The following is a 17,635-nucleotide window of genomic DNA, read 5'->3' as shown; positions in this document are numbered from 1 at the left end:
TCTTGCTGGGCCCCGCCGCCATTGGCCGCTGCCGAGGTGGGGGCGGGAGAAACTACAACTCCCAGCAGGCCCCGCCGGGGTGAGGAGGGGAGGGGCGCGGCGCTTGCTCCCCGCCCCGCTGGGACGGAGAACTACATTTCCCAGAAGGCTCCCGGCGCCTGCCCGCCTCGCTGCGGGCGGGCTGTCTTCCGCCCCTCTCTCAGCAGAGGCGGGCGTCTTCGTCAGCCTCGGCCGTTCCGAGCTATCTGCTGTCGCTGCCCGTCGTCTCCTGTCCCCAGCCCTCCGTGGTTGTCGGTTCTGACCGTGCGCACAGGCTCTCTCGAGCTCTGGGCCGTAATTTTAACCCCAGTCTTTCGGGCTGCTGATGAGGCCACCACCAGTGCCTCCTTCGCCCCCATGTCCGAGCCAGCCGGCCGGCCTGACTGTAGCCCTTCCCCGCAGCAAGGCTCTGCTGATTGTTACAGAGCCATTAAGGTTCCGGCTGAGCAGCCGTGTAATGGCTTGAGCATTAAAAAAACGCAAAAAACCACAAGTTTTCTGCTATTGTTTGCCTTGCTTTGCTCTTCGAGTTCCTGAGGAGAGAGCGGAGCCTTCCTGCTCACTGGGACACTGCGTGGTGTACTGGGCTTGAGATCCCAGGCCTGAGATCCTGAGCCACCCCAAGTCTAAAGAAGCAGTCCCTGTAATCCTTTGAGTATACCAGGTTTCCTCTCCTTTTCATGTCGACACATACCAGAAAAGGTTAATGTTGAATGCTTTTGATGCAAAGCCAAGCTGTGCTCTCCCACTCCCACCAAGTCCCTTGCAATTAGGCCCCTGCTTGCTCAAAAGACGCATGTACCCCAGCGAACAACTCTGGTAAACATGGTCCGTGTTTCGAGTTCGCAGTGAAACTGAAGCTAGGCATGTTTCATGTTGCTGCATGTTTCTCTTTATTCATGCAACTCTATTCACAAGAGTTTCCCATGACTTAATCTCTTGTACATGCAATTGTTAGGGCTAAAGGCTTTGTCATGGGATTTTCCCCCTGAATCACAGACCTTCCTCTTGGAGGGATATGCTTTCTGGATGGCAGAGACAAAGCACTTTTGGAGGCTTTTTTTTCTATAAGCTTATATGCTTTTCAGTTGTCGAAGACAAGGCAGTTTGCACACTGCTTCCTCTTTGCCTGTCCAAAAACGATGAATCAGTTCTTGCAACTCATCCCCTGAAATAATAATAATAAAAAAGCAGGGATGATCAGTATGTTAAGCAAGAGGCATCAGCTAATAAAGTGGAAGGAACAGGTTGTCTCCCGTGATCCCCTCCCCCATCTTTGCCTTCAAATTCTTGAAGAAGGTGGTGAGGCGCCTCGTACCACCTTTGGCACTACCCTAGGGCCATAAAGCTGGCTTTAAAAGCCAGTTGGGGGTTTCCCTGGTGAAGGGAAATATTGAGTGGCAAAGAGCCAACATAGCTCACTTAGGCAACCCTCTGTTGCAACATGAGTGGAGGAAGGAGATTAGACAGAGCCCTGATGCTGCTTCAGAAAGGCCAGAATCCTTTTAACCAGCAAATTGAAGTTACAGCTGCATCTTTTCCTTCCACTAGATTATCCCACACTACCCATTCTGCTTTATATCACTTAAGAAGCAGAGCGCTCAGCTTCTGACCAGGCTTAGCACAAGTTCCCTGCCTAAACACTTAAGAGCTTCCATATTTCAGCACAGAACAACTCAAAATATGCATTTCAGTCTGCTGTCCTCCTGGATGAATAGTAACATGCAAATTGAATGGGAGTCTGTCAGAAAGAACAGTTGTGAATGGAATTGATTATGTATATGCATATATATAGAGCACAAGCTTATGATGTTTTAAACTGGTTTTAACAGCTAGAAGAAAGTATTTTACAGAGCAAATAGTGCACCCTTGGAGTTCACTGCCACAGGACACTGTAAGGCAGAGAGTTCAGCAGGTTCAAAAAAGGATTAGACAGATTCATGTTTCATAAAGAGGTACTAAAGGGATGTATTCTCCACTATCCCTAATCTAACAGTTTGGGATACTGGGGATGTATGAGAGGAGCAGAGCACAGTAAAAGGCCAAGTTCACATATTCTCCCTAAAAAGCGTCTCCTCCTGCCACTCCCAGAGATAGAATACTGTACTAAATGGACCCATGGTCTGACCTAGTGGGGCTTTTCTTTTTTTCATGTTGTCTAACAGGTCACCATTTTGACGCCCAAAGACTCACAAGTGAATTAAGATTTTTAAGAAAAACTTCCTTGGTTAAAGTAAAGGCAGATGATCTGTGTACTAGACCAACTCATCCTCACTAACTGCAGGTTACTGGTTTTCCTAGTAAGTGATAATTCCTAAGTGATTCTCTGAGACATCCTGATGGTTTTATTGCTATGATGATAGTGATGCACACCAAGGAAACAGTACCTTGTATTAAACCCAATGTCACAAATTGTCTTACACAATACCTATTGGCAGTCCCCCGCTCAAATGAATTATATTTATTAAAAGAAGGGTTGTTAAAAGAAGGATCCTCTGAGATCCAGAGAGACTTTGAGGTATATAGATAAACTGGGTTCGGTGATCAGGCAATAGTTTAAAAATAATTGCTTATGTCAGTGTTACTAAAAAAGAGATGTAACTCACAGGGTGATTTTGCACCATGTGCTCATATTTGCAGTGATGTCAACACATCCCAAAGAGGTGTTTATTCTCTCTTTCTAGAACTGTAAATGTTTTAATTTGGGCAAATGGAAATCTGTTCCTCTGAAAACCTGCCTGAAATAAGAATAAATCTTGCAACCTGTTGGTATCAAGACTCAGCATTTTGCTGAAATTTGTCCACTGTCCATTTGTGGAGCCTTTGCAGATTCAGAGCCTTTGACATCAGTTCATTCCTGGATGGGAAAACAAGGATGCAGCTAAGATATTTTCACGTTTGTTTTCCAAATGTACCAAGATGCCAATTGCTTTAATAGAGATGCTAACTCATTTGCCATGTGGGGAAGGACTGTGCAAGCACAGCCTGTCTTTCAATCCCTTGGGTTTTTTGTAGAACCAGTAAAGAAATTGCATTGTCTTATACCCTTTATTCTGATACCCAGGAAACATTTCTGGAAATGCAAGAAGAAACTCCTTGTCTTTCAGTTTTTAGGTTCTGTTGATACTGAGACAGAGGTCACCCTCAACTTGTCATTTATATCTATCAGTTAAATTATTTGTCACTGGAGAGTCACTAGAGAAATAAGCTATATATGCTAAAACTCCAAAAGACCTGGTAAACACATGAACAACACATGCTAACAAGAACAGTGATTGATCACCTCGTTGGTATGATTAAAAGAAAATTCTATTTGAAATACAAGCTCTTTGAAAACTGATTTTTAAAATCTAATCAGTGTTTGAACAAAGCACAGCACATTGGGAGCCTGATCTGTGACTACTTGCTATACACTGTATAATTAAATGTTGATAAGGGGGTTGCTCTCATATTTGCTAAATGTTCTACTTTGTGACAAGATGAGCACCTTCTGTAGTTACAAATGCTTGAAGTTACATCTACAAGGGGAGTTCTTCCTGTTTAGCTATTGCAAATTAAATTCTCAAGTAAAATGCGCTCAAAATAAGTCAGTTTGGAATAATCAGCTCTTGTCTTGTGGATACACACACATGGAAAAGTTACAGCTTTATCTAGCCAAACTAACTTTCCCATGTAAAAAAAATCTCGAAACAGTGCTCATGAGGCTTTTATATGGCTGAAAGGATAGGCTATTTGTAAATTTTATTGCATTAAAATGTTCATGCTGCCGCTCAAAATGAGCTACTTCTATTTTCTAACTAGCTAGTAGAAGGGAGAAAAAAACGTCAGATGCTCCTGTACTTCACCCATGTGATAGATAGTTCCAAGTAAGATAAAGTGGAAAACTAGGAATGGTTCAAAAAGGCATTTGAATAACATGGATTTCATGCAGAATATTAAAAAAATGGAGAACCAAAGAGCAAGACAAACAAATCACTGATTAAGAAGATGACGAAGAGTGGGTTAAAGTTCAATGCGGTGCGCAAGTGAATAAAATTTAATCTTGTTCTGAAACAACAAACAAACAGAGCAGCACAATATGCCACGTTCAGGAATGTGAGAGCCATGTTGTATCTGGCACTTGAACAACAGAGAATTATTGCTGCTGATATGGTAATTGCAGAGGTACAGAAAAAAGTGGGTGGATCATGTGAAATTCATGAAATACTTGAGGTGAACTCACAGCAGGATTAGTCTTTTTCTTTTAATTGTGTACATTGATCTCTATGCACAACTGCTTTAGTAAAAAAGCATATTGTTCATTCTCAAGAGGTTTAAAAGTCCACTTCAGCTCAGTGTCCTTTTTTGTTCTTAAGATACTTTGCAACGTGCTTCTCCCCTTTGGCCTGCGCAAACAAATATGCCTGCGTATGCATACCTATTAGAGCCAGCCAAAAACTGCTGCCTGTATCTGGCCATTCTGGCAAGAGTATTCCTGGTTGCTTTCCACAACACTTAAAATCATTTTAAACAGTTTTGTACAGACCCAGATTCTATGGCATGGGTTGTGCTCACACTCAAAACATTTACTAATCTAAGTCTGATACTGTTGTCTTGTTCAAGGGCACGAACAAGGTTTCTGCATAGCTTGAGCACAAAATGATGGACTCTCATCACAAGCTGGATCTGCATTGTAACTGGGTCAGAGGACTTCCATGATGACCTGGACTACTTTATGAAATGTCATTGTGTTTCATGTGAAGGGCCAGGTCATCAAATACAGTGCTTTGCCCTGGTCTGCACCGCTCACTCCATCTTAAGCCAGCATCATATCAGCTACCTTCTGTTTTGCAACTATGTTTAAGCATATTGGATTTCCTAGTATTGTTGTAACTGCTGATGAGACTTGTATTTGCGTTTAACAGGATTTGTGTTTAATGAGACTGCTCATGTGAACAAAAGTTACTTACAGGATCAAAGGCTGCACCATGAAAAGGGTTCTATTAACTGAATGTAAATCAAGGGCACGCTCCTGGATAACACAAACTCATTCGCAGGGCTATTTCAAGGCAACAGGCAAAATAAGCAGCAGGTTATTGGGAGCTGGCAGGCTGCCTGCCTTGCCCATCCATGCAGGGGAAATAAAAAATGTGCTGTTTCAGAAAGGTCTAGAACAAAGCACAGGGACCCTTAACCTGTCGTCGGCTCCCTTGTCCCCAGCTCTCAGAATCTTTCTGACATGTCCCAGAGCTCCCACTACACTGATATTTCCTGAAACCACCATCAAGTTTTCTCTTCCCTTGCCTACATTGCCTCTCCTGCCCTCCCCCTTGGCCAGCAATCTACTCCACTTCTCTGAATGAGCCTTTGCTTGAATCGGCTGAGCTGACTGACCTTTGCCGACAAACGTGTGCATCGTGGCACCTGGCAGTAGTTACGGATGGACACGATCATGCTCAGCAAGCATGGGTCAGGTGAAAGGGGCAGAACAATACCAGGTAACGCTTTTTTGACATGGCTGGAGCTACCATGGTTTGATTCACCTGAGTAGGTTAGCTTTATTTACAAAAACAGGCTGATCAAATTTTGCATTTCACTTTCAGTGCAAAATTTTGCCTATCGAGTGGACCAGGTGTGACCCAGTAAAAAAGTGCAGATACTCCTGAACTTCCCTTTCTAGTTTCACATGACCTGTTGCTCTGTCACCTTCGTTGGGAAGTACTATTGACACCTAAACAATGAATGTAAATCCTCCCATGCTTCTCTCTTGGTAACTCACAGCAAATTGGAATGGCTTCTCAGGCATTTGGGGTAATTTAGGTAACAACTAAAATGAGAGACCCAGCAGCTCTGTTAAGCTCCTCAGTCAGGCATATACCCTGACCACATCCAGTATTTAGGTGAGACCTAGGTAAAAGCCAGCTCCTTTCTCTCCTCTCCAGTTTCTGTGCAAAGGAACATGTTCCTTCATGCTCCTGAAGGAACCTGTGTCATATTCAGGTGCCCTGCTTTGTGATGGGGGACCAGGATTTGCCCAAGTCTGACACCAGCTTAGTGTAGACACGGGCATGCCCCCAGAGATACGGCACAATACAGCTATTTTTGAGGATCTAGTGCACTTTTAGCCTTTTGCTACTCTGACTCTGCTCACTAAAGTCTGGAGTTCACTGGAAGAAATGCCATTTAAATTCACAAGTCAGACTGATAGTTCTCAAACTACCATATGAAAAATGTAACAATCAAGAAAATTGACTACAAATGCACATAAATATCTACTAATTTTCTCCTTCTCACTCACATATAAATATATGTATAATAATTGTAAGCTCCAGACTATCTCTGACTTGAAAGCACTTGATTCGTGGCAGCTGAAGATTTGGAGGATTAACTGTAATTATAAGATCAAAATTAGAAAATATTGCCTAGTTTGCAAAAAGCATTAAAGTACAAGATCTGGGGGTTTTCCCGTGTGTTAAGAAGGACCGTATTTTAAACCAAAAAACACACTGTGGACTTTTTTTTTTTTTTTGATGTTACAATACTGTTAAACAAATTTCAGACAAGACTGATCGAAGGGAAGAAGGAAATGGGCTCTATGAAACACTAGTATATACTGAAATCAAGCTACCTGGTTTTTAAGCAGGTAGTCTTTTTTTAACTTCTACCTCAGGATTTCCCTTATGAATTTGGGACTGGGGACTATATTGTCCCCCCAGAATTGGGGACTGACACTAGAGATTCAGAAAACTATATAAAATAGCATACTCCACTTATGTCTCCGCTGTCTTGTGTTACAAACCATTCATGATCAGACTGTGCAGTGTGGTTCTGCATACAACAGAAGCTCTCTGTGGCACTGTGCCCCTTTCCGGCATGTTCTCCGACAGTTTTGCTGTCAGACCCAGGAGAAGCGTATGTTAAATCTTTATTAAGTCCTGAATGGCTCCCCCTCTATAGCACTCCACAAGGGACCATTAGTGGTTCCTGTCTAACAGGGCATATATCTAGAAAAGAGCTAAATGATGCTGTGAGGTAATTCAAGGGCAGTAAACCAATAGCAAGAAGAGCTTTCACCCTCCCCAGGATCCCTGGAGATCCACAGCTATCTGTTTCCAAATATGACATCGATGAGTTTTCTCCACGCATTTTTCCATGATTCTAAGGCAGGAGAAAGCCTGAAATAAGTATGTAGTGTTGATGCCCATGTTAGGCATTAGTCTGCTTGGTTTCAAAGGTGTCTCCAGAGGCTGATTTAAAGCATTTACATCAGTCTGCTGCTCGAAATCACTGATACTTGGAGGTAAGTAGCTAATTATAGATGCTGTGAATAGACCCATCAGTGGTCATTTCACAGGACCAAGTGATATCATGCTACAGAATAGCTTTGCCATCAGTTTGACCAGTATTTCATAAAAAGAAATGCAGGTGAGGGATTTGCGTGTGTGTTTGTTAAAGATTTGGTTTGTTTTTTACCATCTCCAGTTCTTCACGCAAATGAGCTATTTATTAACCAACTGTTACAATGTCAGGGATAAACATTAACCAAGGAAGCAATGAATCTATACACAGATCAACAGCTGTTTGCTAAATGTTCACTTTGATTGCATATATATAGTCTTTAGCTGTCTAGTGACTTGCCTAACTGAAAGAAGCGTCGGCCCCACAGCACTGTAAATTTGCTTCAGTGAAATAATTCCCTTCCCTCTACCTCCATCTTTCTTAATGTCCTTTAAATGTCTAGCTATGTCAGGGAGAAAAGGCCCTATTGCTGAATCTGTGTTGAGACTGCTATGGAAAATTTTCCCCTGCCAGTGTCAGAAATGTTATTCAGAGTCCCTCAGATAGCTACAGCATTCTTACATGGAATACAACTCACCCTTTTCCCCCTTTAATGTGTTCAGCAGACAGGTGGCAACCCAACTGGTGGCAAATTCCTAAGTATTTATATCCTTTAACTCTCAAATGATATGAACAAGTAATAGGAAATGTCATGCACTGAGTATATGAGTAATGTTCCCATTAATCAATTGTCCAAAATAAACTGGATTATTATGTCTGTTTGTACTATACTGTAGCTATTTGCAGATAGATGTGCTGAAAGAGCAAGCCTGATTCTTATCGTCTCTGCTCCATGTGGAGATTTAGGGGCAGAATCTCTTGCAAAGTTCACTCCTCTTCCACATGTGCTTTGGCCAGGCACAAGAGAGATTCACAAATGTAGAATACCACGAAGCTGCAATTGTCTGCTTTCTGCTGTCAGCATTTGACTCCCACTTGGACATAATTTTCAACTGCGTATAGAAGCTACGAGGCAGTACAGATACACTCCTGAAGAATGAGATCTTTAGCTGCTCTAAACTAGCAATCAGACCCAGCATGTTTTGGAGACAATCGGGATTTTGAAAATGAAGTCCAAACAAACCAAACAATTTTTGAATTCCTAGTTTCAAGAAAGAATGGTTGATTCACCACTTAACTTGGTGACTGGTGTCCTACACATCAATTCAAAGAACGAAACTGGAATTAGTGAGTTACACTGAAAGTCTCGTCTGTCTCAATTCCTGATTTTCTTGCATCAGTTTTGGCAGCAGACTACTACTTTTAAAGCATGTGTCACAGGGCATCCAGGAATCCTAGAAAAGTGCTGCTGTGTATGTACCTGGAGCAACTCACTCAGTGTCTGGTATAGAAAAAAATATCTGCAAAGAACATACAGTTCTGGACAGGTTGCAGTCGCTGCCAGTGTAGTACAGATTCTCACCATGTAGAAACTATCTGCACAGGCAAGCACCCTGAGGCAAATTTATCTGCAACACATTTATTTGGTGGGCACTCTAGGGCAACACATGCATGATCTGTTCAGCACATCTCAGGTCCAAATCCCCTAGTGCCAGAAAATTTGTGGTGTGGTTGCATTTGCGCTTGCACTCCTGTCTGAACACAATGTGGAGTCTATGGCCATGCTCCCACCAAAATACCAGTGTCATAGGAAGTGCCATAGGAAGCACATACCTATTTAAAAGCCTGTTTGAAAGACTAGAGTCTCAAACCACTTGAGCATACCTGTGTAAAACACTGAAAACAAGATAGCTGCCTTACTGATCAGGATAGGGTTGTACCGGTTTGTCCTCAAATGCAGAAAAGACAGATATCCCTGAACCTGTAGTGCTGATGGTCTGTACAAAATGGAGATAATTTCAAAAAATTATAAGGCTCCTTGGCATGATAATAATTCATAAAAGATTTAGATGGCTTTGTTGCTTTGTCTTTGTATGTTTTTGGCTTATAAAGTTCACCGTCTGGCTGCGCAACTGAGAAGAAACAGGAGAATGGTACAATACAGCCATTTTGCACCACTCTAGAAGTGTTGAGGAACATTTAACTGGAAGTAGATATACCCTATGCAGCTACACTATGATCCTATGGACAACTATGGAGAGGGAGGTGTGTGATTGAGAATAAAGCTCTGGGATTTTTTAAAGATATATTTGCATATGCATTTGTTACTTGGGATTTTGTTGTTGTTGTTGAAGGATTTCATACCTCCATTCCTTCAATTACATATATATACAGCCTTGACTCATTTTATTCCAGGGTCTTTTCTGACACCCCTACCAATGTGAAAGGGCCTCTAAATGGATATAAATGCAATTTGGAACCATAAAAAAGTCCAGTTGCTAAGCACAACAACAACTTTTATTGGTCCAATAAAATCCAGAAGCCATGCTGCATCACAGGCAAGCCACAGAGAGACAAAGTAGAGACAGAATCTGAGTATGTTTTTAACAACCACTGAGATTAATCTGGACCAGTTAAAATACATTATGTATTGTCATATGATTATTGTAGAGTCTCTCTTCAACAGAAATTTAAGCTTGTTTGTAAACTTTTACTGTGTACATGTTACTTTAGTAATCTTTACAGTATAAATTCATATTTAATAACCTGGCTTTATAATGTTTGGTTTAGCAATAATGAGATCAACCCTACAATATCTGTATTTTTAAAGTACTGACTTATACCATCCAAACAAACTTTCTCCTGAAATACCTTTGCTCGTAGAAATTTACACATAGAAATTTATACACTGAAATGTCATAATAATGACAGGACTACCTTAATGTTTGACAGATAAATTTTCAGCCAGGGATTCTGATGCACTGAGATTTCTCAGTGTAAAATAAGGATACAGGATACTGCCCCCTCTATACCATACAATAATTTAGGTTGGAAGGGACCTCTGGAGGCCAGCTGGTCTAACTCCTTGTACACGGCAGAGCCAACTTCAACATTAAATCCAGCTCCAAAGTTAGATCAGGTTGCTCGGGGCCTTGTCCATTCCAGCACCATCTCCAAGGATGGAGAAGCCACAGCCTCTCTAGGCACCTGTTCCGGTGTTTGACCACTCTCATTGTAAAGAGCTCTTTTCTAATATTGTCGGACAGCAAACATCAACCTAATGACTACCAAAAAGACTAACTCGCTCCACTTCTGCTGGATTAGCAAGCTGCATCGACTCATGTTGCATTATAACAATGCCAGATCCACAGCAAGGAAAGTGGCAGGAGCTCACAGTCAGAAGCAGAGGGTAGGAAACTGTGAGCTGCAGCATCTCCTTTTGGCATCGGCAACCTGTTAGATGGGCTCAACCAAGTCATCTGCCTGCATCTTCTCAAGCTCTGTACACTCCCTCTGTGAGTAGGGACTGCCACTGACACATGCTGGTTCACTCTTTCCCTGCCAATTGCTGTGCACCCTTGTTCCCATGTTGCCATCTCCTCTGCAGTGGTTCAAGCCTTTGTTCATTCACATGCTTGTAAACCAAATGGGGGACCAAGCTCTTCTTTCAGTGGTGTCCAGCTTACAGCATTTGTGCAACTGCACCCTTATCTCCTGCTGGCACTATACGGTAAGAAGGTATTTAAAATGAATCATCGGTTATAATAACCATTTTTCTTAAACTGTAGCTGACATCATTTAATTGTAAGTCCTCGTACAAAATAACAGATGAATAAACATACAATTTCTGCAACTTAGTAATTAGACAGGCCCGTCTAACAGAGACTTCTTTTTCCCTTTATATTCTGGAACTCAAATTGCATCTACCATTTTCCCATAAATGTCTCCACTGAGTGGCTCACAAAAGAATCTGTCCTCATATGTTCCTGTCTAGGAAGTTCTTCCGAGCTTACACAGTTGCCAAGAAATAATGTCTTGGGAAGTCATGTCCCCTACTTGAAATTCCCCCTCTTAAAAAACCTTCTGCCCCATCTGATTTCATAATATCCCATTTAGATTTTAAATGGTCATTAAGATGCACATTCTTCAGCATAAGTTTATATGGAACTCCTCATCATTTGATCAGTGGCTTGAAACAATTTTTTAATTACTGGAGAGTCAACAAGTCAAATTTATATCTGAGGTAAGTGGATGCAGCTTCAGATAAGTCATGAGAAGTCTGAGAAAGTCACATAGAAAATAAAACATTGGATTTGCAGCCCCATGCTTTACCCTCACTGATCTTCTCCCTTTCTTTTTGCAGGCTGAACATAAACCAAGGGTTTAAACATTTTTAATACATTAATGATTCTTCCCCGGCTACAAGGAGAACAAGTGGCAAACTGCTTTGAAGCAGAAATGGCAGTGTGAGATTTTCAGCCCTCCTGTAGAGCTAAAAGAGTTGTACCCATACCTAATACACAGAAAACAGCTTGTTCCTGAGCATCGGAAGAGTAGTCAAGAAGGCAATATAAGCAAGCAGTCCTTCACCTCACCTCCACCTTAGAGTTTTGAACTCAGATTGCTACTAAAATAGGCATATTCTAACCTTGCATCCTAAAAAAAAAAAAAAAATGACACGCTCTGAAATTTTCACATGCTTCTTTTCTGTGTAACCGGATATTTTCACCTGTCCTTCTCGACAAACTCTGCTGTCTGTTGTTGACAATTGGGCTACTACCAGACTGACTATTTGCTGACCACTGCATTCAACAAAACAAGACACTCTTCAGAGTTAACAGTCTTCTTTTTCTTATGAATGTTGTTACTGTGAGGCCAAAATATTTATGTTCTGTGTGTTACCCACTTAAAGGTTTATATGAATGAAAGCTTATACATGCAGGTCATTAGGGTGCTCATGACTTTCTTTTCCACAGCAAAAACAAATAGTAATTAACTTGGTTTTCTTTTCCCTTTTAGAACTCAAGTTTTTTTCATTTCTATTATGGGTTTATCTGTCTTTTCCTTTTTTGATATGAGGCTCTTTTTATCAGTTAAGTACATTTTAATGATTCCACAGAAGAGAAATCCATCTCTTTCACAATACATTTGAACAACAACATAGTTTCACTTGCATATTACTGCAACACCCAAATTGCACCTTAGAAATAGAAATAAAATAAACAGCAGCCTATCAAATCCATAAGGCTTTGGATATCCATAGGCGTCAGGAGCTGTTAAAGGTAGGCAGAATTAGGAGAAATGGTGAAGACTCTAAAACTGTCAGAAAATTTCCTCTCCTGTGTACATGTCCTGAAAATAAAAATATTTTAAAATAAATAAATATAAATAAAAATAAACTGGTCTTTAATACCACAGGTTATTCATTCACTTTCTACATTCAGACTTTTAAACGAGTTTCCTGATTGTGAGCTTACTTTAGCATGCTATCAAGACAGTAACTTTGTACTTAATGATTTATATTGACCCAGATTACATTTCACATATCACAACTTTAAAGCATTTTATGGATGCTGTCCTTTTTCATAGTATCCTTGGTACTCTTAAGAAAAGATTTCGTTATAAGAAAAGAAAGTCTAAAATGTATTTAAGGTTGGCAATTACTATACTCTCACATCATTTAAAGCATTCAAGTAGTTAAAAAGAAGGATATGAATAGTCAAAGACCTCATACATTTTATGTTGCCCTCATAATAAACACAAATACATTTTTGTTCTGATTCATCACCGGCCACAAAGAAAACATGAACATACAAAGCTACCCTCCAGATGATAGTATAAATTGGCATAGCAACTTAAATGTTAGTTGAGCAATGATGATTTACACCATCTGTGCTTACAGCCCATTACAAGTTGATTTCAATACAAGTACACCAGCCTACAGACAAGTGACTAGCAGTGAGTAAGAGCTAAAAGAAAGAAGGTGAGGGGGTGTTTCTTGTGACAATTATCTTAATTTCTGGAATGTGTTTGTGATTTTTTTTAAATGTATCACTTATTTTATTTTTTGTTGTTATTTAAATATTTTCTCTTTACATATATAGAAAAGTGAGAAATGTTACTAGTTTAGTTTCTCAGTTGCTGTAGATTTGTCTGAACTTGCTGTTTCTTGAGAACAGTATTTCATTATTCTGTTTCCTGATGACATGTTATTATGCTCTTTTTCTGTAAATAATATTTATTATGATCTCCAATTTCAAATTACTTCTCTAAACTTAATCTTGCTGTTTCACACAGAAGTGGGTTAACCATCAAAATAGCCACTTTTTTTTCTGTTTAAGATGATTAGGATTGATCAAAAGCCCCTAAGCTTTATAAAGCCCATCTATGGAATCAGAAATTTTTATTACTTCTTCCTTTGTCTTTTCTCATGGTCTTCTGTTGTCTATCTTACTTATAGCCTCTGTGGGTGTGTCTGTCTCTAATTGCAAACTAAGCCAACAAACTTTTGTGCAAGTGCTTAATTTTACTAAATGTGCCTGCTCAGGGAAGTAAAAAAAGTTACTATTTCTTTTGAGAGATGGAAGAGAGGAGAGGGAGAAGGATGAGTTAGTGGTTAGATTTGGAATTTAAGAGAACTTGGTTCAGTTCTCTGATCTGCAACCAGCTTGCTATATTACCTTGAATGAGTTACTTTATCTCAGTAACTCATTCTTATATCCATAAAACGTGGTATCATGATACTCCTCTGTCCCATAAAAGACTTACAAAAAAGAGTACTCAGAAACTTTAGAGATAGGGATCATATAAATTCCTGTTGAGTAATGGATATAGGATTTATGAAGTAAGGAGATACAGGGAAGCAGGCAGCCGATGCTCTCCTTCCTTCTTCTCTGTACTTTCTGCTGCTCCGGTTCCTGTAATTCTCCCTTTCTCTTCCACTGCTCTAAATTGTCCACTGTTGTCCTACAGAGATCAAGAATATTGCTCCATCTTGTCTTACATTCTTCCCAGCTCAAAAACACGTATCTGCATTGAACCTAGACCTCTCTACTTGCATACTAACCCCAGCTTGCTTGACATGTTTGACAGTCCTGGAGAAGCTACGGGGAAGTAGAGGTATGAAAACTACCTGCAGCAACAGAATAGTGAGGCTATTCTTATTTAAGCATTTTCCAGAGGGGTGGAGCTTCCCAAGGTCTGATGCACACGTGGAAGGGAAGAATGGGGAGATACTGGTTGTTCTCAACTCACTGTTTTCCCCTGAGCATTGCTACTCTGCACCCTACATCTCTGATGCCTGCATTTCTCTCACTACTCAAATTCCTCTTCTCTAGCCTGGGCTCTGTGATCTCCCACTGATCTCCATCTGCAAACTTTTCTCTCTCTTCTGCTCTTTCCCCACGCTCAGTACTACATCTTCTATTCCTACCAGTTTCCAAATCCTCATGTTCCCATTGCTGCTCTCTCACAATCCTGCGCTGCTCTGACTGCCGTACCCTGCTCTCTATGCCAGCAAAGCTAGTAGTATCTAAAAATGCTATGAATGTTCCAATGTGGGTATCTATCTCAGCAACCCTTCTATTTTTAAATACCCTGAAGAGCTGTGGGTAGCAGTTATGTCTGGTACAGCAGTCTGCTCTGAAAGCAGATTAGGCCAAACTACCCAGTGCCCCTGAAGCTGTCCATGAAAAGGTCATCACCTCACTTCCCATCTGCTGACTTGGGTTTCCGCTAATCCATTTCAGCCAAAACAAACCAGTTCAGCTGACATCTACTATTTAAACTGCTTAAGCTACTCAGGTTGACTTTGGCCAAAACAAGTTTGGGAGGGATTGCGTGAGCATCTTGCAGGTAGGTAGGAGAGGCGGTAACCTTTGGCAGAAGACCGCTGTGATGGCGACTGGGAGCTGTCTGGGAATGGTAACTTCTTCAGCAACCCCACTTCAGCCCGTGGAGGAAGTGAGCACCCACAAGGGGATTTTAAAGCATGGTAAATTCTGTGCTTTAAGTTAAATTCTCACTTTTTTCGCAAGAGGTTCCTCTGGCAAACCACTCCTTTCCACGGTGCAGAAAACATGATGACGTTACTCAGGCTGTCATTCATCTTTCCCCTGTTTAATCACTGCTAACTGATTAACCAAGTGAAGTGCCACAAAATCCCTTAGCTGGAAAAGGAACAAAAAGCTATGCTAGCTTTTATGGATAAAGAAAGATAAACCTTTGTAAACACGGTGCACAACCTCCAGCTCTTGAAAGTACCCACCTATTCCCCCACCCTGGCCCCCCAGCAATAGGGGCAGCGAGGGGTGACACACTTACAGCTGCTGCTGCCAGAAGCAGGACTTGAATGGGCAGGACATGGGGGAGTGTCAAAGTTCGAGTGCTGTTGCATAGCCTGCTAGATAGCCACCATAATGTCTTTTGCCCTTGTTTTACCCCATATAGACACTTCAGGTCATCTTATCTCAGGAGCTGGATAAGGAAGCACAAGAAAGGGACGCTAACATTAACTCTTTCCGTACTGCTTTGCCAAAAAGGGGCAGTGAGCACTGAGGCCAAAACAACCCATTGCCAGAAACGTAGCAAAATATGTTTCATAGAATTGACAGACCTCTGAAAACCTGGGGAGGGAAGGTCAGCAGCCAGGGACACCAGCAAAGTCAGGCAGTCCCTCTCCCAGATGGTTCAGGTGTTTACCAAGCTAAGGCCTGACTCTCTCCCTGCTTTGTGCCTGCAGTTCAGATCACTTCCAGGAGCCTGTTGTGCAGGTGGTAGGGAGGAACAAAAGGCTTTCAAGGCAAAAAAAAAGTTAAGCTGGAGTTTAGCCTCTGACATGCAAACGAATTACTGCTCCTTCATGAGTGACCACTGGCCAGCTGAGGCATGTCAGCTGCCAACACGTGCATGCTTTGCCCATTGCAAACAGGAGGTAAAGGACGCGGCTGCTGATCTCAGTGAAGCGAGGTTAGATGCTGCCGTGTTTAAGTCCTCCAGACTCCTTCCATTTGTGTCTTCAGGTTAGCAAGAGACTTGTACAGTTTCACCCTGCAATGCTCTCCCAGATCAGACTCTCAGTTCAAACTCAGTTGAAAAGAAAAAGTTATTCTTAGTAATAACTTCAACCTGCAGGAGTTAATTGTGATGTCATTGCGGTTTAGTCACACTTTTTATTACATTAGGAAAAAAAAATATCCTGACTCTATATTGAAAAAGCTTTAATTTGCTGTCTTAGACTTTTCTGTATATATCCTTTTTTTTCAGCTAAAAATAAAAATATTCCAAAAAGATCACAAGTATTTTTTATTCTTACAGTTTTACAGCGAGGAAACTTTTTCAGTCTCCCAATTAAAAAACCAAAAGAACAGTTACGTAAGGTGTTACCGAGTTGAGACAACAAAAGGGAAGAGAGAATTGAAATGTCTTTCCTCCTCACCACGTGCCCCTCTCCGCTGCTCCCCACTTCTCTTTGTGAGAATAACTGTGCTGGAACTATTTGTTCCTGCACTTCTCTGGTCTGAATAAGCTGGGGCACTGGCTGTCGCCTCGAGTTTCTCTGGCAGAGTCTCTGATCCCCTTGGTCAAAATGGGTCAGTTCTAGCTCTGTTAACCAGCAGTTAACTGTGCAGACTTTCAATACTGTGGGCACTTTGGGGGTTTGCATGAGGTATCTTCAGGGCCACTGGTTAATTGAGGCAGAAAGGCAAAACTGCTCTTCAGCTACTACAAGACAGACACGTGCAAAATAGTGAATGTACTGACATAAATTGCTTTACCACAATTTCTTCACTGCTTTTGATCTTTCTTTTGTCACTGTCTTATGGAGACTGGGTTTCTCTTAGGTCTTATCTCTCCTCCGCATGCTCTGCGCTCCCTTGCAGAGGACATGACTGTTCAGTATGAGTGCCAACAAGGCTTCCTCATGACAGACAGCTCGCAACTCCTTAACACCGGGCCCTTTGTCAAGGTGGTTCTCGGTCAATTTTGCAAGGACAGAGCCCACCACCGTATAATTTGTTCGGAGTTGCCTGCTTCCTGAAACACCAACCACACAAACCGTTTTACCGTGGCCGATAACCATGTGCCTTTCCCAAGGCACTTCTTTTGAAGAGACAGCCACCAAGAACGTAAGGACCCATGCGGTTAATCCTCTTTCTCACGCCGTCTTCCGAGGGTTTGTGGCACAGAGATTCGAAAGCCAGCAGAGGTGACTGACCAGAGTTTGAATTCTGCGTGTAAGATGTTGTGCATACCCAGCAGCGCTGGCAGGCTCTCCTTAGTGACGATGCCTCTGAGGGAGAAAGAGGGCTGCAGAACATTCTGGTGTACCTGGAAGAGAGATGCGAAAGACAGCAGGACCCATCAAACCCCTGAAGCATGTACCTCGCTACTTAACGTTGGTACTAGCCAGAACAGATACGTATTAGACAAAAATAAT

Source organism: Ciconia boyciana, chromosome 1 (assembly GCF_034638445.1).
Source record: "Ciconia boyciana chromosome 1, ASM3463844v1, whole genome shotgun sequence".
Lineage (NCBI taxonomy): Eukaryota > Metazoa > Chordata > Aves > Ciconiiformes > Ciconiidae > Ciconia > Ciconia boyciana.
The sequence above is the reverse complement of the archived record's forward strand: the minus strand, read 5'-3'. Positions refer to the sequence as shown.